Below are 22,094 nucleotides of genomic sequence, written 5' to 3'. Positions count from 1 at the left end.
AGCAAGGAATATAAGGAGCTGAGAAAGGAGCTGAAAGAGAGAGAATGATTTACTATCTGAATACAGTATTTGGACCCCTAGATCATATTCACCACCATGCACAGTCAAGCTGTCACTGCCTCAGGAAGGAGACCCAAGGTTTGTTCTCATGAGAAATCTGAGAGGTATGGACCCCAAAACTCCAGAAAAATGGTGAGAATGAGATAAAAATAGCAAAGTTAAATAAAATCCTATATATGAACTATTGAACTATCAGACCCCTTGCTCAATTTACTTCTAGAGCCACAAAAGCAGGCAAATGCCTCCTCAAAACTATTTAATTTAAGTGTTGAGAAATATAGGTGAGAAAATTTTCTTAGGAATCAGAACATGAAGAAAAGGGCAATGCAAAGATAAATTTAGAGACCAGTCCTGGACGTCCACTCTCAAGTTAAAACAATTCCACAGAGAAGAACAAAGAAATCTGTGGAAAATTAATAAACTCAAGAACTTTAGGGGGAAAAAAAGTTACTACAGACAAAAACATCTCCAAATATGAATATGCTCCCTCCCCCCACCAAAAAAAAGTTTAAAAAAAAGTGACTGTTGTATGGATTCTTCTCAGAAAGTTATTGACCTCCACAATTACAAAGAGCTATTCCAAAGAGAGAGAGAGAATCCAGGCAGCATATAAAAACAATAAAGGGAATTCCCAGGATGGTTGCCAATGGAAATCCCAGGAAGAGTGATGAAGCAGGAATCCCAAGCAATGAACCCAGGAGCAATAATACTGATAGTTTTCTGATAGGTATAATGGTGCATCATGTAGGGAAGAAATGATTGGGGCATGGAAATTTAAGCAAATGAATGAACAAAGCAATTGATAATTCTAGATAAAATAAAAGATGTTCAAGTAAATACATTTAATAGAAGGATTCTCTTGGGTTTATAGTAAACTATATTCATATCATGGTAAACATAAATGAGAACCATTTTAATAAAAATGTGAAATATACAGCAATGGGAGGGTGAGTAGAGGAGAAATATGTTGAAGAGTTTAACGCATATCAACCATAAAATCCACTAGGTAGTTACTAATATTGAGAACGAAGGGACAGCATTTTAAGCCATTATTCTGATATACGGAAGCCAAGATACTTTTGAGAGGTTGCTGTGAAATAAAGTTCTTAAAAGTAAGGTCTATTCTAATTCCATTAAATGTCTTTTAGATCATGGGTTAAAACAATACATTCTTGAGCTCCATATTTTTGGAGAAAGAAAAGTGCCCTGGATGCTTTCAGGACTCTTGCTCTTTTGTGCACAACACAAATCAAGTGAGGGATGAAGGAGGAAAATCCCCTGGATCTCTGCAGGATTAATTTGTTCAAAAGAAATAACAGAAAACTACTCAACATGCAAAAGTCTTCTGAAGAAAATGAAGGAAAACCACAGAATATGCTAAAGGCCGAGGCAGACTGCTCTTTGGAAGATGTACCAAAGGAGCAGAAGGAAATCCTCAACCTTCCAAAGAAGGTGTAAGCAAGGAAGCAGAAGGAAATCTTAGAGGAGGACTGACCCGACCTGACTGGGGGTTTAAAGAGGACATTCCCAGGAGCCATTTGGACCTTGAATTGATAAGAGGCACAGATGAGTTGGAAAGACTTAAAGGAGAGATAAGAGTAAGAAACAAGGTTGTGATGATGCACTGGAAGCAAAGGCATTCATGCAGTCATCCTTATCCTCTGTGCTTTAGGCTTTGATTTGGGGGGGGGGGTCGGATATTAAAATCTGGCCCTTGCTTTCTTTCTGTTAGCATTTTCTGATATATCTTTGATCTTCATTTTACTTTTAATCATCTGGTGAAATTTTGTTTTAGGGAGTTTGCTTGGTACTAGAATCTCATCAGATTTTGTATTTTGACCCACTCTCCAGGTCTGTTTTTCAATTGGAAAGTTTCATACACATATGCATGAAAATATATTCATTCTATATTGTAAAGTAAAACATAACGGGTTTCATAGCAGTATATTTGGTGCCAGTTCACATATGTAGAATTAAATCCCAAGTACTGTGTGCACATGCATATATGTATACACACATATATCAAAAACTTAAGTGCTTATTTCTGTGTGATGTGAGTTCATTTTGCTTATATGTATTTTTTCATGAACACATGTCACATACACATGCAAAATTAAAGTTTTATAAGTAAGAATCAAATAATTTGCAGCCATCTTATAATGGCAACGTAGCACCTAAACTCTTGACGGAAGAACTATGAAAAAAAAATGTAAACCTCAAGCTACCTTCGGATCTCTTAGCCAGAGTAATAAAACTGAATTATTACAGAAAAAAAATAAAATACATTCTCTGAATATGTAAACTTTAATGATAAATTAGGCCAATTTTGTTGAATTATAATTCCTCCAACCAAGACTTTTACTTCCCTAATAGGTTTAAACCCTTTATAAGCAGAGACAACAACTTACATGTTTTTCTAGTAGTTGATATTTCCAGCACTCTTCATTCATTTGTGTGGATTTCTATTTCTTTGTAATAGGATTTTGCTGCTTTCTGAGGGACTTCCTTTAACATTTCTTGGATTGGGGTCTGCTAGTGTCTATTACACTCTAGCTGCTTTTAAGATTTTTTTTTTTTTGCAGAGGTATAAAAAAACAATCAAACTTATACGTAACTATAAAAGACCCCAAATAACTAACACAATCCTGAGAAAGAAGATTTCAAGCTATCATTATAAAGCTGGGGTAATCAAAATAGTGTGGTGCTAGCATAAAAACAGACAAATAGACTAATAGAACAGATTCAAAAGCCCAGAAATAAACCCATACATATATGGTCAATATTAGTTTACCATATATGAGAAGAAAGCCAAGAATACTTAATGGAGAAAAGACAGTCTCCTCAATAAATAGTTCTGGAAAAATGGGATATTCACATCTGGAACAATGAAACTAGACCCTTATCTTACACCACCCACAAAAATTAACTCAAAATGGGTTAAAGACTTAAATGTGAGACCAGAAACCATAAAACTTCTAGAAGAAAAGTGAAGAAGAGAGCTCCTTGACATGGGTATTGGAAAGGCTTTTGGATATGACACCCAAAGCACAAGTAAAAAAATATAACAAGGGCAAGTACATCAAACTAAAAAGCTTTTGCATAGCAAAAGAAACTATCAACAAAACTATCAACAAAACTATCAACCTAAGGAATGTGAAAAAAAATTGCAAACAATTTATCTGATAAGGCATTAATACCAAAAATACATAAAGAACTCATACAACTCAATAGCAAAAACCAATCCAATTTAAAAATGGGCAAATGGAATCAAAATGGTGGAGTGGAAGGATCCTGAGCTCACACGGACATACCAAAACCTACAATTACATATAGAACTATCTCTGAGAACAAACTATAGAGGAACAGATTAAAACCAATTAAGGAAATAAAGAAAAAGCACATTGAGATGGGTAGAAGGGGCAGAGACAGTTTTGCCAATAACCACATCTCTGGTGTGACAACACACAAGCAGGAAGGCTGAGGAAGAGGAGTCGCAAGTTCCAAACTGGTCTTCAAAGCCCTAGGGACAGGCACTCGGAAGACAAACACCTGTAAAGTCGGCCTTGAAAACCAGTGGGGTTTTTCTTCAGGAGAGCTAGATAGAGGGCAGTAGGAAATGGAGACTCCACCCAAGCACCAGAGATCCTCCCAAGCAGCTCCCTGCCCCAGCGCTTTTGGCAGGCACCATCAAAAAGCACCAGAGACCCTCCTAAGTGGCTTCCCACCCTAGTGCTCCTGGCAGATAGCCTTGGCTGCCACCAGAGCCCATCCCAAGCACCATCATCCTGGGGGTCCAGCACCACACTCTAGAACACCTATAATAGTCACAGCTGAACCTTATGGCAAGCCATGCAGCATGCCTAAGACAGCTGCAGCCAGGCCTCTCAGCTAGATGGAACAGAGGTCAGTTCTGCTCACCAGCTGGTCCATAGCACTTGTAGCCAGACCTTGCAGACAGCCATGCCAGAGAACAGCTCTGCACACCAGATTCCACACCAGTTGTGAACGAGCCACAATAGAAGAGTGTACACAGGCCACACAGGGGATAATCCTGGGGTACCTGGCTTAGGTCCCCAGGTGGATTTGTGCTATTGGGCCCCACAGGACACCTTCTGCATAAAGCCAGTCCTTCAAGACTGGGAGAGCTAACTGATCTACCTAAATCACAGAAACAGAATTAGGCAAGATGAGGAATATGCCCAAATAAAAGAAAAAGACAAAATCTCAGGAAAAGAACTAAATGAAATGGAGATGAGCAATACCAGATAAACAGTTCAAAGTACTGGTTATAAAGATGATCAATGAACTCAAGAATGTATGAACATAATGAGAACTTCAACAAAGATAGAAAATATAAAAAGAACTAATAATAGCTGTAAAATACAATAATTGAAAAATACCCTAGAGGGAATCAATAGCAGATCAGATTAGCAATCTACAAAATAACATAGTAGAAATTAACCACTAAAAACAGCTAAAAGCTGTTATGAGGATATTTTAAGGGAACTCTGGGTAACATCAAATATAGTAGTATCAACATTACAGAGGCTTCAAAAGGGGAAGATAAAGAGAAAGGGGTCAAAAACCTATCTGAAAAAATAGCTGACAAATTCCCTAACCTGATGAAGGAAAGAGATACCCAAGCCTAGGAAGCACAGAATCCAAAATAAGATGAATCCCAAAAGGACCTGCAGCAAGGCACATTATAATCAATGTGCCAACAGTTAAAGAGAAAATATTAAAAGCAGCCAGAAAAAAAAAAACTAGTTATAATATACAAGGGAGCTCCCACAACATTATCAGCTGATATTTTAGCAGAAACTTCACAGGCCAGAAAGGACTGGCATGACATATTAAAAGTGCAAAGTACTGGGGCAACTGGATGGCTCAGTCAGTTAAGTGTCTGACATCAGCCCAGGTCATGATCTCAGGGTGCTGGGATTGAGCCCAGCAACAGGCTCCCTACTTAGTGAGGAGTCTGCTTATTCCTCTGTCCCTCCCCCTGCTCACTCTCTTGCTCTCTCAAATAACAAAATATATATTTTTTTAAAAGTGCAAGGTACTAGAGAACAAGAGCACAAGTGCAAGAAAAAAAAACTTCCAACCAAAAGTACTAAATCTGGCAAGGTTATCATTCAGAATTAAAGGAGGGATGAAAGAGTTTCTCAAAGGCTACAAGTTCATCAACACCAAATGAGCCTTAAAAAATGTTAAATGTACTCCTTTAAACAGGAAAGAAAAGGCCATAATTAGATATTAGAAAATTATGAGGAAGAAAGTCTCACTAGTAAAGATAAACATATAGTAAATGTAGTAGACCTATCACCTACACAGCTACTACAAAAGTTAGAAGACAAAAATAGTAAAAATCATCTAGACGTATAATAATTAGTTAAGGAATACACAAAATAACATCTAAAATATGACATCAAAAATATAAAGCATGTTGGGGGAGTAAAAACGTAGTGCTTTTAGAATGCACTTGGACTTAAGCAACCATCAACTTAAAATAGACTGCTATATGGAGGATATTATATATAAACCTCATGATGACCACAAACCAAATACTGGAAATAGATACACAAAAAATAAAGAGAAAGGAATACAGATATAACACTAACTCACCAAATAATAAGGGAAGAGAGCAAGAAAGAAACATAACTACAAAAACAATCAGAACAAAATGGCAGGGAGTATGTATCTACTAATAACTACTTAAAATGGAAAGGGATGAAATGCTCCCATCAAGAAACATAGGGTGGCTGAATTTTAAAAAGACTCATTTATATGCTGCTTACAAGAGACTCACTTCAGATCTAAAGACACATAAAGAAAATAAATAGAAAAAGACATGAAAACCAAAAGAAAGCTGAGGCAGTTATATACATGACAGAACAGACTTTAAAATAAAGATTGACAAGAAAAAAAGAAGGGTATTACCTAGTTATAAATCAATCCAAGAAGATTTAATACTTATAATTACCTATGTACACAACATAGGGGTATCTAAATACATAAAGAAAATATTGACATAAAGAGAAATGGACAGTATAAAATAGTAGGGGGCTTTAACACCCCACTTCCATCAATAGATAATTCACCCAGACAGAAAATCAGTAAGAAAACAGTGGCCTTAAATGACACAGTAGACTAGATGGACTTATATACATAACGTTCCATCTGAAAACAGAATACATTCTTTCAAATGCACATGGGGCATTCTCCAGGACAGATCACATGTTAGGCCACAAAACAGTTCTCAATAAATTGGAGAAGACTGAAATCATATCAAGCATCTTTTCTGACTACAATGGTATGAAACTAGGAGTCTCTTACAAGAGAAAAGAAACTAGGAAACAAAACAACAACAACAACAACAAAAAACAAGGATAAACATACTACTAAAACAACTAGTAAGACCACGAAATCAAAAATACTTTGAGACAAATGAAAATAAAAACACAACAGTCCAAAATCTGTGGGACACAGCAAAAGCAATTCTAAGAGAGTTTACAGTGTTATACAGGAGTACTTCAAGAAACAAGAAAAATCTCAATCTATCATTATACCTAAAGAAACTACAAAAAGAACAAAATCCAAAGTTAGAAGAAAATAAAGATGAGAGCAGAAATGAATGACTAAAAAAATAAGTAAAAAGATAAAAGCTGCTTTTTTCTGAAAACAAACAAAACTGACAAACTTTTAGCCAGACTCATCAAAATGAGAGAGGGCCCAAATAAATAAAATCAAAAATGAAAAAAAAAAAGTTAAAACTGATACCACAGAAATACAAAGGGTAGTAAGATACTACTACAAATAATTATATGTCAACCAATGGGACAACCTAGAAGTGAATAAATTCCTACAAACATACAATCTTCCAAGACTGAATCAAGAATAGAAAATCTGAACAGAATGATTAGTAATGAAATTCAATCAGTAATCCAAAAACTCCCAAAAGTCCAGGACCAGATGGCTTCACAGATAAATTTTAAACATTGAAAGAGTTAATACATATAACTTCTTAAACTATTTCAAAAAGCTCAAGAGGAAGTAATGCTTCTAAACTCATTCTATGAGATCAGCATTACCCTGATACCAAAACCAGACAAAGAGGAAGAAGAGAAAAGAAAAAAAGGAGGAAAAAAAAAAAAGAAAACAAAAAAATAAAATAAAATTACAGGCCAATATCCCTGATGAACACAGACGTAAAAATCCTCAGCAAGATATTAGCAAACCAAATTGAAAAATACATTAGAAAGGTCATACACCACAATCAAGTGGGATTTATTCCAGGGATGCAAGGATAGTTCACTATCTGCAAGTCAATTGATATGATATAATACACATTATGATAATATACCACATTAAAAAAGAGGAAGATTAAAATCAAGCACATCAACAGAGGCAAAAAAAGAACTCGATAAAATTTAACATCCACTTATGATAAAACCTCTCAACAAAAGGGCATAGAGAAAACACACTTCAACACAATAAAGGACATATACGACAAACCCGTATTCATAACTGACAGTGAAAAGCTGAAAGCTTTTTCTCTAAGACCAGGAACAAGATAAGGATGTCCACCCTTACCACTGTTATTCAACATAATAATGGAAGTCCTAGTCACAGCAATCAGGCAAGAAAAGGAAAAGGCATCCAAATTGGGGGGTGGGGGGGGGAGTAAAACTATCTATTTGCAGATGGCATTATACTAGATACAGAAAACCCTAAAGATTCCATCAAAAAAATATTAGAATAAATGAACTCAGTGAAATTGAAGGATACAAAATTGATACACAGAGACCTGTTACATTTCCATCAATAATGAAGTAGAAGAGAAATTAAGAGAAAAATCCTGTTTACAATTGTATCAAAATACCTAGAAATAAATTTAACTGAGGAGGTGAAAGACCTGTGGTCTGAAAACTATGAAACACTGATGAAAGACATTGAAAACAACACAAACAAAAGGATATACCATGTTCATTGATTAACTATCATTAAGATGCCATACTATCCAAAGCAATCTACAGATTCATACATTACCTATCAAAATACCAATGGCATTTTTCACAGAACTAGAATAATCCTAAAATGTGTACTCATACTCATCAGAAGTGGACTCATAAATACAAAGAATAATCTGGTGGTTGCCAAGGGGGAGAGCGGTGGAAGTATGGGCAAAATAGGACAAAGGAATTATAAGGTACAAACTTCCAGTTATAAAATAAATTCGACACGTGATACAAGATACAGCATACGGAATTTAGTCAACATGTAACAACTTTGTATGTTGACGGATGTTATGTTTACCCTGATCATAATGTATATAAATGTTGAATCTCTATGTTGTACACCTGAAATATAGTATTGTATGTCAACTACACTTCAAAAAAAAAAAAATAAACAGTAAAAGATCTGAACATTTTTCCAAAGAAGATATACAAATGGCTAACAAGAAACACGAAGAGGTGTTCAATATCGCTAGTCTTCAGGGAAATGCAAATCAAAATCATAACAAAGTATCAGCTCACATCTGTTAGAATGGTTATCAAAAAGATAAGAAGACAGCCAACACTGGTGAGGACGGGGAGGAAAAAGAAACCTATGCACTGTGGGTAGAATGTAAATTGGTACAGCCACTATGGAAAACATATCGAGGTTACTCAAAAAATAAAAATAGAACTACCATATGACCTAGCAATTCCACTTCTGGGAATATATCCAAAGGAAATTGAAACACTATGTTGAAAGCTATCTGCACCCCCATGTTCATAGCAGCATTACCACCAATAGCCAAGATATGGAAACCACCTAAGTGTCTGCCGAAAGATGAACAGATAAAGAAGTTGTGTGCTTATATACATACAATAGAATATTATTTAGCCATAAAAAAGGAAATCCTGTCAGTTGTGACAACACAGATGGACCTTGTGCTAAGTTGTATAATTCAGAAGATGACAAATACTCTACGATGTCCTTATACATGGAACCTAAAAAACAAACCCAAACTCCTAGAAAAAGATCAGATTTGTGGTCACCAGAAGGGCAATGGGATGAAGGTGGTCAAAAGATACAAACTTTGTTTTAATAAGTACAAGGGATGTAATATATAATATGATGACTATAGTTAACACCACTGTATGGCATATATGAAGTCTTTAAGAGGAAATCCTGAGTTCTTTTTATATACATATATGAAATACTGGATGTTAACTAATTATGGTTTTTTCACACTATATAAAAGCCAAGTGATTATGCTATCCCACTTATACAGTGTTGTATGTCAATTATATCAAAACTTTTTGAAGTTAAAAATAAAAATACATTAACTTAGGGAAAATGAAATCTTTATAATTTTGAGTCACCCTATGCAAGAATGGGAGGTGTCTTTTTATTCAAAATGCATTTTTGTTGAAAAATGCTTTTGAGTCTGTCAGGAGTGTCAAACTACATTTTAAAATTTATTTTCAATTATCTTAGGGACTATATGAGTTTTCAGTAATATAACATGCAAAAGAGATAATATACACCATATTCTATGCAGAAAAAAGACAAATATCTTAAATGCTAATATGACTCCTATAGTTTTTAAAAAAAAAAAACCCTGTAGCCTGATTGACCAATGCCTTTGATGAAATTTTAACAATGTCAGCTGTAGAAGGATGCTTTGGGCAGCCAGAAAATGCCAGAAATACAGAATTATTTCTTTCTTGGCTCTTCCTCTCAGGGCTCTGCAGGGAGCCAGATCTTTCCCACCTAAACCATAAAATTTCTTGAAAGAGAAATAGCTTCCCTCTTCTTGAAGAGGGGGAGTGGGAGGCTGATATAAGCAGCAGAGTAAATGATCTGAGATAAAAATCTTTCAGGATAGAGTGGAGGAGAAAAAAAAGATTAAGTTTTGTAGCCATTGTAATGGAATAACCAGACACTGGATAGACTGAAAAAAATTTACACATATACACGCACCCTCTTTGCTCTCACACACATACACAGAGTACAGAGGATGACAGAAGAAAAACTGATCAAGACCCAGAACAAGGTTTGAGGGAGAAAGCACAGCCACCCTCGATAGAGGATCTTTAGCAAGCCCCTGGTGTAAGTAAAGCCAAAGTACCTGGATACGTTAGACTTCTAACTGTAATGTTTATTTAGAAAATTCTGTCCATTGCTGATACTTGTTATTTTGAAAATATTGTTTACTGCAAGTACCAGACTGAGAACCTAAAATGGTTATATGAAAAAAAAAATGCAAGTCTGGTTACTTCCTACTTCCCATTAGCCCCTGGTTCAGAGACGGACAGACTGCAGCTAGTCCATCTACACCCATTCTACTGGCTGAGTGATACTCCTAATGGATGGGGGCGGGGTGCCTCCAAACCTCACCTGTAGGTCAGGCATAGTGAGATTCAGGGGAGCTCGGCAGGTCTAGCTACAAAGATCTGAAATTGTATAACTCTTGGGTCAGGGGACCATCCCAAGAATCTGACCTCACTTCTAGATCCAAGTTGACTCCCAACTTACTCTGTGACCAAAGACAAACCCTTGCTGTGCCTTGTTTTACCTTTTTGATCTGTCAAATGAAGATGACACCTGTGCTGCCTACTCTACTAGCACTGCATAAAGTGAGATTATTAACATAAAAATACATTAAAAAGAATTAAAAGCACTAAAAAGATGAGGGACTCGAGAGTGGGTTGGTGCACTGTTTTCCAGCACTTGCCAGTGTCCTAATTAGGAAGAGAGGGAAGAACTAGACAGCTTTCGAACACATATGTCATGGATCAAAAATATTTTCAGTGGCTGAGTCACTGTGCTGACCACGGTTGTATTATGTTAGACATTTTATTTATTTTTTAATATTTTTTATTGTTATGTTAATCACCATACATTAGTTTTTGATGTAGTGCTCCATGACTCATTGTTTGTGCATAACACCCAGTGCTCCACGCAGAATGTGCCCTCTTTAATACCCATCACCAGGCTAACCCATCCCCCCACCCCCTCCCCTCTAGAACCCTCGTTTGTTTTTCAGAGTCCATTGTCTCTAATGGTTCGTCTCCCCCTCTGACTTACTCCCCTTCATTCTTCCCCTCCTGCTATCTTCTTTTTTTTTCGTAACATATATTGCATTATTTGTTTCAGAGGTACAGATCCATGATTCATCAGTCTTGTACAATTCACAGCGCTCACCATAGCACATACCCTCCCCAATGTCTATCACCCAGCCACCCATCCCTCCCACCCCCATCACTCCAGCAACCCTCAGTTTGTTTCCTGATATTAAGAATTCCTCATATCAGTGAGGTCATATGATACATGTCTTTCTCTGGTTGACTTATTTCACTCAGCATAACACCCCGAAGTTCCATCCACGTCATTGCAAATGGCAAGATCTCATTCCTTTTGATGGCTGCATAATATTCCATTGTGTATATATGCCACATCTTCTTTATCCATTCATCCGTTGATGGACATCTTGGTTCTTTCCACAGTTTGGCTATTGTGGACATTGCTGCTATAAACATTGGGGTGCACATACCCCTTCGTATCCCTATATTTGTATCTTTGTGGTAAATACCCAGTAGTGCAATTACTGGATCGTAGGGTAGCTTTCTTTTCAACTGTTTGAGGAACCTCCATACTGTTTTCCAGAGGGGTTGCACCAGCTTGCATTCCCACCAACAGTGTAGGAGGGTTCCCCTTTCTCCACATCCCTGCCAACATCTGTCGTTTCCTGACTTGTTAATTTTAGCCATTCTGACTGGTGTGGGGTGGTATCTCATTGAGGTTTTGATTTGTATTTCCCTGATGCCAAGTGATGTGGAGCACTTTTTCATGTGTCTGTTGGCCATTTGGATGTCTTCTTTGGAAAAATGTCTGTTCATGTCTTCTGCCCATTTCTTGATTGGATTATTTGTTTTTGGGTGTTGAGTTGGATAAGTTCTTTATAGATTTTGGATACTAGCCCTTTATTTGATATGTCATTTGCAAATATTTTCTCCCATTCTGTCGGTTGTCTTTTGGTTTTGTTGACTGTTTCTTTTGCTGTGCAAAAGCTTTTTATCTTGATGAAATACCAAGAGTTCATTTTTGCCCTGGCTTCCCTTGCCTTTGGTGATCTTTCTAGGAAGAAGTTGCTGCAGCTGAGGTCGAAGAGGTTGCTGCCTGTGTTCTCCTTTAGGATGTTGATGGACTCCTGTCTCACGTTTAGGTCTTTCAACCATTTGGAGTCTATTTTTGTGTGTGGTGTAAGGAAATGGTCCAGTTTCATTCTTCTGCACGTGGCTGTCCAATTTTCCCAACACCATTTGTTGAAGAGACTGTCTTTTTTCCATTGGGCATTCTTTCCTGCTTTGTCAAAGATGACTTGACCATAGAGTTGAGGGTCCATTTCTGGGCTCTCTCTTCTGTTCCACTGATCTATGTGTCTGTTTTTGTGCCAGTACCATACTGTCTTGATGATGACAGCTTTGTAATAGAGCTGGAAGTCCGGAATTGTGATGCTGCCAGCTTTGCTTTTCTTTTTCAATATTCCTCTGGCTATTCGGGGTCTCTTCTGGTTCCATACAAATTTTAGGATTATTTGTTCCATTTCTTTGAAAAAAGTGGATGGTATTTTGATGGGAATTGCATGGAATGTGCAGATTGCTCTAGGTAGCATTGACATCTTCACAATGTTTGTTCTTCCAATCCATGAGCATGGAACGTTTTTCCATTTCTTTGTGTCTTCTTCAATTTCTTTCATGAGTATTTTATAGTTTTCTGAGTACAGATCCTTTGCCTCTTTGGTTAAATTTATTCCTAGGTATCTTATGGTTTTGGGTGTAATTGTAAATGGGATCGACCCCTTGATTTGTCTCTCTTCTGTCTTGTTGTTTGTGTATAGGAATGCCACTGATTTCTGTGCATTGATTTTATATTCTGCTACTTGACTGAATTCCTGTATGAGTTCTAGCAGTTTTGGGGTGGAGTCTTTTGGGTTTTCCACATAAAGTATCATATCATCTGCGAAGAGTGAGAGTTTGACTTCCTCTTTGCCGATTTGGATGCCTTTGATTTCTTTTTGTTGTCCGATTGCTGTGGCTAGGACTTCTAATACTATGTTGAATAGCAGTGGTGAGAGTAGACATCCCTGCCACGTTCCTGATCTTAGGGGAAAAGCTCTCAGCATTTCCCCATTGAGAATGATATTTGCTGTAGGTTTGTCATAGATGGCTTTTATGATATTGAGGTATGTACCCTCTATGCCTATACTCTGAAGAGTTTTGATCAAGAAAGGATGCTGTACTTTGTCAAATGCTTTTTCTGCACCTATTGAGAGGATCATATGATTCTTGTTCTTTCTTTTGTTAATATATTGTATCACATTGATTGATTTGCGGATGTTGAACCATCCTTGCAGCCCAGGGATAAATCCCACTTGGTCGTGGTGAATAATCCTTTTAATGTACTGTTGGATCCTATTGGCTAGTATTTTGGTGAGAATTTTTGCATCCATGTTCATCATGGATATTGGTAATTCTCCTTTTTGATGGGGTCTTTGTCTGGTTTGGGGATCAAGGTAATGGTGGCCTCATAAAATGAGTTTGGAAGTTTTCCTTCCATTTCTATTTTTTGGAATAGTTTCAGGAGAATAGGTATTAATTCTTCTTGAAATGTTTGGTAGAATTCCCCTGGGAAGCCATCTGGCCCTGGGCTTTTGTTTGTTGGGAGATTTTTGATGACTGCTTCAATTTCCTTAGTGGTTATAGGTCTGTTCAGGTTTTCTCTTTCTTCCTGGTTCAGTTTTGGTAGTTGATACATCTCTAGGAATGCACCCATTTCTTCCAGGTTATCTAATTTGCTGGCATAGAGTTGCTCATAATATCTTATAATTGTTTGTATTTCTTTGGTGTTGGTTGTGATCTCTCCTCTTTCATTCATGATTTTGTTGATTTGGGTCATTTCTCTTTTCTTTTTGATAAGTCTGGCCAGGGCTTTATCAATCTTGTTAATTCTTTCATAGAACCAGCTCCTAATTTCATTGATCTGTTCTACTGTTCTTTTGGTTTCTATTTCATTGATTTTTGCTCTGATCTTTATTATTTCTCTTCTCCTGCTGGGTTTAGGCTTTATTTGCTGTTCTTTCTCCAGCTCCTTTAGGTATAGGGTTCGGTTGTGTATTTGAGACCTTTCTTGTTTCTTGAGAAAGGCTTGTATTGCTATATGCTTTCCTCTCAGGACTGCCTTTGCTGTATCCCAAAGATTTTGAACAGTTGTGTTTTCATTTTCATTGGTTTCCATGAATTTTTTTAATTCTTCTTTAATTTCCTGGTTGACCCATTCATTCTTTAGTAGGATGCTCTTTAGCGTCCATGTATTTGAGTTCTTTCCGACTTTCCTCTTGTGATTGAGTTCTAGTTTCAAAGCATTGTGGTCTCAAAATATGCAAGGAATAATCCCAGGCTTTTGGTACTGGTTGAGACCTGATTTGTGACCTAGGATGTGATCAATTCTGGAGAATGTTCCATGGGCACTAGAGAAGAATGTGTATTCCGTTGCTTTGGGATGGAATGTTCTGAATATGTCTGTAAAGTCCATTTGGTCCAGTGTTTCATTTAAAGTCTTTATTTCCTTGTTGATCTTTTGCTTAGACGATCTGTCCATTTCAGTGAGGGGGGTGTTAAAGTTTCCCACTATTATTGTATTGTCAATGTGTTTCTTTGCTTTTGTTATTAATTGCCTTATATAATTGGCTGCTCCCACATTAGGGGCATAGATATTTACAATTGTTAGATCTTCTTGTTCGATAGACCCTTTAAGTAGGATATAGTGTCCTTCTTCATCTCTTATTACAGTCTTGGGTTTAAAATCTAATTTGTCTGATATAAGGATTGCCACCCCAGCTTTCTTTTGGTGTCCATTAGCATGGTAAATGGTTTTCCACCCCCTCAGTTTCAATCTGGGGGTGTCTTTGGGTCTAAAATGAGTCTCTTGCAGATAGCATATCGATGGGTCTTGTTTTTTAATCCAATCTGATAGCCTGTGTCTTTTGATTGGGGCATTGAGCCCATTTACATTCAGGGTAACTATTGAAAGGTATGAATTTAGTGCCATTGTATTGCCTGTAAGGTGACTGTTACTGTATAGTGTCTGTGTTCCTTTCTGGTCTATGCTGCTTTTAGGCTCTCTCTTTGCTTAGAGGACCTCTTTCAATATTTCTTGTAGGGCTGGTTTTGTGTTTGCAAATTCCTTTAGTTTTTGTTTCTCCTGGAAGCTTTTTATCTCTCCTATTTTCAGTGATAGCCTAGCTGGATATAGTATTCTTGGCTGCATATTTTTCTCTAGTGCTCTGAAGATATCATGCCAGTCCTTTCTGGCCTGCCAGGTCTCTGTGGATAGGTCTCTTGCCAATCTCATGTTTCTACCATTGTAGGTTACAGATCTCTTCTCCCCAGCTGCTTTCAGGATTTTCTCTTTGTCTCTGAGACTCATAGGTTTTACTATTAGATGTCGGGGTGTTGACCTATTTTTATTGATTGTGAGAAGGGTTCTCTGTGCCTCCTGGATTTTGATGCCTGTTTCCTTCCCCACATTAGGGAAGTTCTCTGCTATAATTTGCTCCAATATACCTTCTGCCCCTCTCTCTCTTTCTTCTTCTTCTGGGATCCCAATTATTCTAATGTTTTTTTGTCTTATCATATCGCTTATCTCTTGAATTCTGCCCTCGTGATCCTGTAGTTGTTTCTCTCTCTTTTTCTCAGCCTCTTTATTTTCCATCATTTGGTCTTCTATATCGCTGATTCTTTCTTCTGCCTCATTTATCCTAGCAGTTAGTGCCCCCATTTTTGATTGCACCTCATTAATAGCCTTTTTGATTTTGACTTGGTTAGATTTTAGTTCTTTTATTTCTTCAGAAAGCATTTCTCTAATAACTTCTACACTTTCTCAAGCCCAGCTAGTATCTTTAAAGTCATGATTCTGAACTCTAGGTCCGACATCGTACTAATGTCTGTATTGAGTAGGTCCCTGGCAGACGGTACTACCTCTTGTTCTTTTTGCTGAGGTGATTTTTTTCATCTTGTCATTTTGTCCAGAGGAGAACAGATGAATGAGAGAACAGAATGCTAACAGGTTAACAACGTCTCCAGCAAATATACTCTATACAAATCAGAAAAGACCTGAAACCAGGGGACAAGAAAGGGAAAGAAAGAAGAGAAAATAAAAGGAAAAAGAAAAAGATAAAAACAAACAAAAACAAAAAAATCAGAATATGATCAAATATGATCAGGCTAGTGCAAAGATCAGTGCCACACACGAGGTTTTGGGCATATTTTTGTCTGTTAGAAGAAAGTGCCTGCTAACATTTTAAAGGAAGAAAGACATATATGTACAAAATAAGGGTTGATACAATGAAAGGATGGAAGATGACTGTATAGATGAAAATTATAAAAGATTTTATAAAAGGAATTGATAAGAAGTTGTTTTTAAAAAGAAAGATTTAAAAAAAAAAGAAAAAAAGAAAAAAGAAAAAAAAGGGAGAGAATGTGATCAAGCAGGAGAATAGAACAAAGCCATACACTAGTGATTTAGGGTATATTTTGATCTGTTAGACGAAATTGTATCTCAAAATTTTAAAGAGAGAACAACTTATATATATATGCCAAAAATAAGGGTAACTACTATGAAGGGATAAAAATGACTCTAAAAATGAAAAATAAAAAGTTTTTTTAAAAAAGGGATTGATAAGATGTTGTTTGAAAAAGGGAAAAAGAAAAATTCAAAAAAACAGTTAAAAAATGAACTTTGAAAAACTAATGAATTATGGTAAAAAAAAGCCATGAATTCTATGTGCAGTATTCCCCTAGCGCTGGAGTTCTCCCGTTCTCCTTGATCGGTAAATTTGGTCTTGGCTTGCTGGCTGTTCGTGCTGATCTTCTGGGGGAGGGGCCTGTTGCCATGGTTCCCAAATGTCTTTGCCGGAGGCGGAATTGCCCCGACCTGTGAGTCCGGGCTAAGCAAGCTGCTCCGGTTTGCTCTCAGGAGCTTTTGTTCCCTGCAAGCTCTCGGTACAGCTTTGGAGGACCAGGGCGAAAATGGTTGCCTTCCAATCTCTGCCCGGAGGAGCCGAGAACTCGGGGCCCTGTTCCTCAGTGTGCCTCCAGAGAAAAGCAATCACTCCTGTCTCCCAGGTCTCCGGCCGCACTCCATGCTCACCCGGCCTGTCACCGAGCATTTGTATCTCTGGCTCCCGACCCCGTGTGGAGTCTCCAAACCCAGCAGATCCCTCGGTGCGCTCCCGCGCCGCTCCTCCCGGGGGAGGAAGGGGAGTCTCCCCAGCTCTGCCGCTTGTTGGGTCCCTGCTGGAGGAGCAATGGCCCAACTGGGCCGCGGATCACAGTTTATGGCAACCCCGAGCTGAGTGCCCGCGCCTTGGCTCCGTCTCCGCAGCCGGCTTCCCCGCTCCAATACCTGGGAGCTCTGCCGCACTCAGGCACCCCCGGTTTTTCTGTGACCCTGAGGGTCCTGAGACCACACTGTCCCGCGAGGGTTCCACCCCCTGCTTAGCCACTGGAGCAACGTCCCTCAGCGGAGCCAACTTCTAAAAGGTCCAATTTTGTGCTCCGCGGCTCTATCACTTGCCAGAAGCGGCCGATGGAGGTCCCCTCCCCCGCCATCTATCCTCCCGAATGTTGCCTCGGATTCACTTCTCCGCACGTCCTACCTTCCAGAAAGTGTCATTTTTCTGTTCAGAGAGTTGTTACTCTTCTTATCTTCAATCTCCTGTTGAGTTCGTAGGTGTTCAGAATGGTTTGATCCCTATTCAGCTGAATTCCTGAGACCAGATGAAATCTAGGTCTCCTACTCCTCCGCCCTCTTGCTCCACCCCCTATGTTAGACATTTTAAAGGGGCTGAAAAAAAATCTGTGTTCCACCAGTTGAAGAGATTTCCAAGTCTCCATAACCTGGCAACCAAACTCTGGAAAGAGGCCATCCCCACAGTCCTGGCAGGGGAGGCTGAGAAAATGAAGTTGAGTCAAAGGGGAAAAATGACATTCTGGAGAAGATTCTGCAGACTCAGAAAAATAGTGTTATATTTAACTACAGAACCAATATAATTAAAGACTTCATGTTTATGTCTGTCCCTTTTGGAACATATTTGCCTGAGTTCATGCCCAGGAATATTATCTTCTGAGGAACTGAATACTTGGGGGTATTTTGCAACACAGAGATTTGTGAAATATGTCTACACAAAAGTCTCAGGTGAAATCTCAGGCAGATGAAGTAATCGAGTGGTCCACACTGCAGCTAACACCACCACCATCGCTCACACCAGTAAATCTGCCCGGGCCATTTCCCTCGGTCTGAGATTGATTTCAGGTAAACTATCCCCGGAGAAATGGGTGAGACTGGGGATATGGGTCTTTTAGAACCACAGCGTCTCATTTCAGGGCGCTTTTCCAAACTAGGGGACGTGTCCCTTTTCCCTCCCTCTATCAGTGTTGGAACAGGTCATATTTCAGTCACTTACACGCTACTATGAGTTCATTTGGGGTCAGGAATCTTTTGTCCTTTCTGTTATAATTTCAATCTTCTAAGTATGGAAGTGGAAGGTCTTATTTGCTATTAAGATCATTTCAGACTTGAGCAAATGGGTGTGGAGGGCTGTCTGGTTGCCCTTGAGCCTCACCACTCCTGCTGGGGAGGCCAGCCCCCAGAGGGAACTAAATTTAGTTATTTAGGTACTTGAGGGTCACTTGGGGTAAACGGGTAGAGAGGAGGGGCTTTCAGGCCTCCCCTCCAGAGCTTGCTGCCTTACCTGCTCCCCCTCCCAGAGTGCCCAAGGCTTGGTCCACCTAGCTCTTGAGACAACACAGGTTCCGTTCTTGTCCCTGCTGGACAGCGGGCTCCCCACCTCCTCTGTACTCTCCTGGGCTCCTTAGCTCACCTGGAGCCTCCACTTCCTCTCCCCAACACTTCCCCAAGGTCTTGGAGCCCGCTCTCACCTCCCTCCTTAGGGCCCGCCCCAGGGCCTGTTTTAGTTTCTCCACCCACTTACGCTTCCTGTGGATTTCTAGAGTTTTCCTCATCCACGCAACCAGCGGGGACTGGAGGGCCATAGCTCCAGCCTGCCGGCACCTGGATGCTAATGTGTAGCAGACCGGGCGGGGGAGCAAGGCAATTGAGGCAGGGTCTCAGGTGGGAGGAAGCAAACTGAGATCTGGGCCGGCACAGGGAAAATTGGGAGTGGGAGCCCCAGTCATCAACAAGCATCAGGCTGCAGGTGTGTGCACACTTGTGCGTGGGGGAGGGGGTGGAGCGCGCATCAGCACCCAGGAGAGAAAGCTGGTGGCAATATTTACAGGTCCTGCAATACCTAACAAAGAAGGAAAAAAGATCCAAAAGCTGGGTTTGGGCTAGAAAAACACTACCAATTATATTGTTTATAGTCTTCCCCCAATCACCATGTACTCTATTAAATACAAAATATAATAAAATTAACTTATAAAAATTTCTCATTTGTGTGGAGCAATTTGCTTATGATGTGCCTTGATGTAGCTTTCTTCATGTTTTTTGTGCTTTGCCAAAAAGGGAACATTTGTGGTGGATTTTTAAATTTTTAAATCCTTTTGCTTCTTTGTGGAAGAGATTATGAAAATGTGTCCATGTCCTTTCTTGAATTTCTTTTGATGGCGCTTTGTCCATCAGAATTTTCTTCCAGCTTAACCCTGAGGAGGTCCAGGATACTTTTCCCTTTGTTCTATGCCATTAGAATCCTAGAGTTGAAAGTGTTTTATTAATGATTTATTTGCTAATCTTTTCAGGTGTCTGATAAGATTATAGTTTGTCAACCATACCTCTGACAGCAATAATTGAGATAAATAAATATCTATTTTCCATTATCCCATTTATCCTATGTGTGCTTATTGAATGATGACTCTGTGAAAGGTACAATGAAAAATTTCAGGTGTTAGGGCTCAATTTATTTCAAAGCAAAAAATGAGTTATTGTTTATTGGCACATATCTCAATGAGATTGTTCTAAAGAAGGTAGGAAGATTTATAAGTTCCTCCTCTATGCCAATGCATTTGAAAGCTCGGTCTTATAAAATAGTAAAAATAGAAGCTACTAATTATTAAGCACTTACTCTCTAGCAGACAGTGCAGTGCAAAATTGAATCTACTTTTTAAAATGTCTTTAATTTTTATAAAGACCTTAAAGGAATTATCTCAATATCTTTAATAAGAAACCTGACTTCTCCTGAGATCACATAAGCAGTAAAGAGTGAAGTCAGGATTCTAAAAAAGAAATGTATTATTCTAAAGCCTTTCTTATTTCACTTAACATTTTTACATAATGTAAAAGAAATCATCTTAGCCATTAAAAATTAATTGAGCCACTACTGTCGTTAGCTCAACAAGGAGTTAAATCACCTGCAAATAATGCTTCTTCTTGCTTCTCAGCAAAGATTTGGGTACAATATCCTGAATTTAGTTCTTCTAAAGAGGAAGGAAATTAATGTTTTATTGTACATCTATGACACAGAAGACAGCATTTCACATTTACTATCTCATTTGTAAGCTGCATATTATTATCTTCATTTACAGATAGGAAACACAAGCTCAAATAAGCGATTCCCCATCAACCCATAAGTTGCAAATTCTGTGTCTGAAGAAGATGCAAGTAATTATAAAGTCAGTGTTCTTTCAACAGCATCCCGCTGTGGGCTATCACACACCAAAGAAAGAGTCTGAATGATGCTAAGAGGATAATCGTTCTTAGGATGTAACTTAACCTTCTGACATTTACCCACTGAGGTGTAATTATGTCTTTGGCTTTTTAGTTAATTCTAAAGTGGGCTGATGGGAGTAGTCATTTTTAGTTATCTAAATTCTGAAACCCACACCCTGCTCCTTAAGGCAAATACCAGTAGCCCTATCATTTACTGGATACATTAGCCCCCCCCACACACACATACACACACAAACACAAATCTAGCTGCAAAATGGACCTCCTCAAGGAGACCAAAATCATATTGTCATAAATTGGAGAAAAAAATAGATAAAGAGAATGAAGAGTTTTATTGTACAAAAAGGGCAATATAGAGTGATGGAAATAATATGACAATCAAAATATCCATGGTGTTTTTCATTGAATTTGAGCAGATTCTTACATTTCTACAAAAGAGCAAAGGGCTAAAAATATCCAACAAAAAACAAAGCTATAATAAATATTACTTCATGTAATAGTTAAAATAATTAAGATTGTGGATTTGGTTTAGAGACAAATACTCCAATGGAACAGAATAGGGGAGTCTCCAATAGACCCTGCATAAACAGCCAGATGTAGCATCACAAATCAGTGGGGAAAGAATGGAAGATTGAATAAATTATGTTGAGATAACTATATACATATGTGAAGAAAAAGAAAATTGAATTTCCATTTCATGTTATTCCTTTAAAAGTTTAGAAAAATTAGAGAATTATAAAAATTAAAATTCTCAAATTTTTAGAAGAAAATTTAAGAGATTATATGGCCTTAGGGTAGGGACAGAGTTCTTCAATAACCCTCTCCCCCAAAAAACATCTCATAAAGGAAGAAAATGTTAAATTATACTACAGTAAATACAAAACTTATCAAAAGTCACCCAAAAAGAGTGGAAGAAAATGTCACAGATTGAGAGAAGATATCATTAGACAATTTAAATGATGAAAGATTATAATCCAAGGTATATGAAGAATTTCTTCAACTCAAAGATAGAAGAACAAATAGTCTGTTAGAAAAGGACAAAATTATGAATTAACAATTCCATCAGATTGGCAGAACAGAATTATACAAAAAGTTGTCAGAGATATGGTATCTACTTATGCATTTTGAAATGCTGCCAGGGAAGTGTAGCTGGGTACAACTTTAGGGTGCAATTTGACAATATCAAGTTATGTTGAAGATGTGAATTTCCATGACTGGATAGTCACATTCTTCCATATATACCTTTTTTTAATTATTTAAATTCAATTAGCCAACATATAGTACATTATTAGTTTCAG

At 38.1% G+C, this 22,094-nt stretch overlaps 1 protein-coding gene and 1 pseudogene across 3 annotated transcripts in view; one reads left to right on the top strand and one right to left on the bottom strand.

The window, feature by feature from the left end:
* UNC13C (unc-13 homolog C) overlaps positions 1–22,094 on the bottom strand; it is a 601,702-nt gene that overhangs the window by 508,449 nt on the left and 71,159 nt on the right. The gene's annotated exons all lie outside the window — the stretch shown is intronic.
* On the top strand, positions 1,393–1,739 carry LOC114206461 (transcription elongation factor A protein-like 8; annotated as a pseudogene).

Source organism: Eumetopias jubatus, unplaced genomic scaffold (assembly GCF_037043125.1).
Source record: "Eumetopias jubatus isolate StellerSeaLion01/CBP00866 unplaced genomic scaffold, mEumJub1_p1.0 scaffold_7, whole genome shotgun sequence".
Lineage (NCBI taxonomy): Eukaryota > Metazoa > Chordata > Mammalia > Carnivora > Otariidae > Eumetopias > Eumetopias jubatus.
Note: the sequence above shows the minus strand (reverse complement) of the source record. Positions and strands in the feature narration are given on the sequence as shown.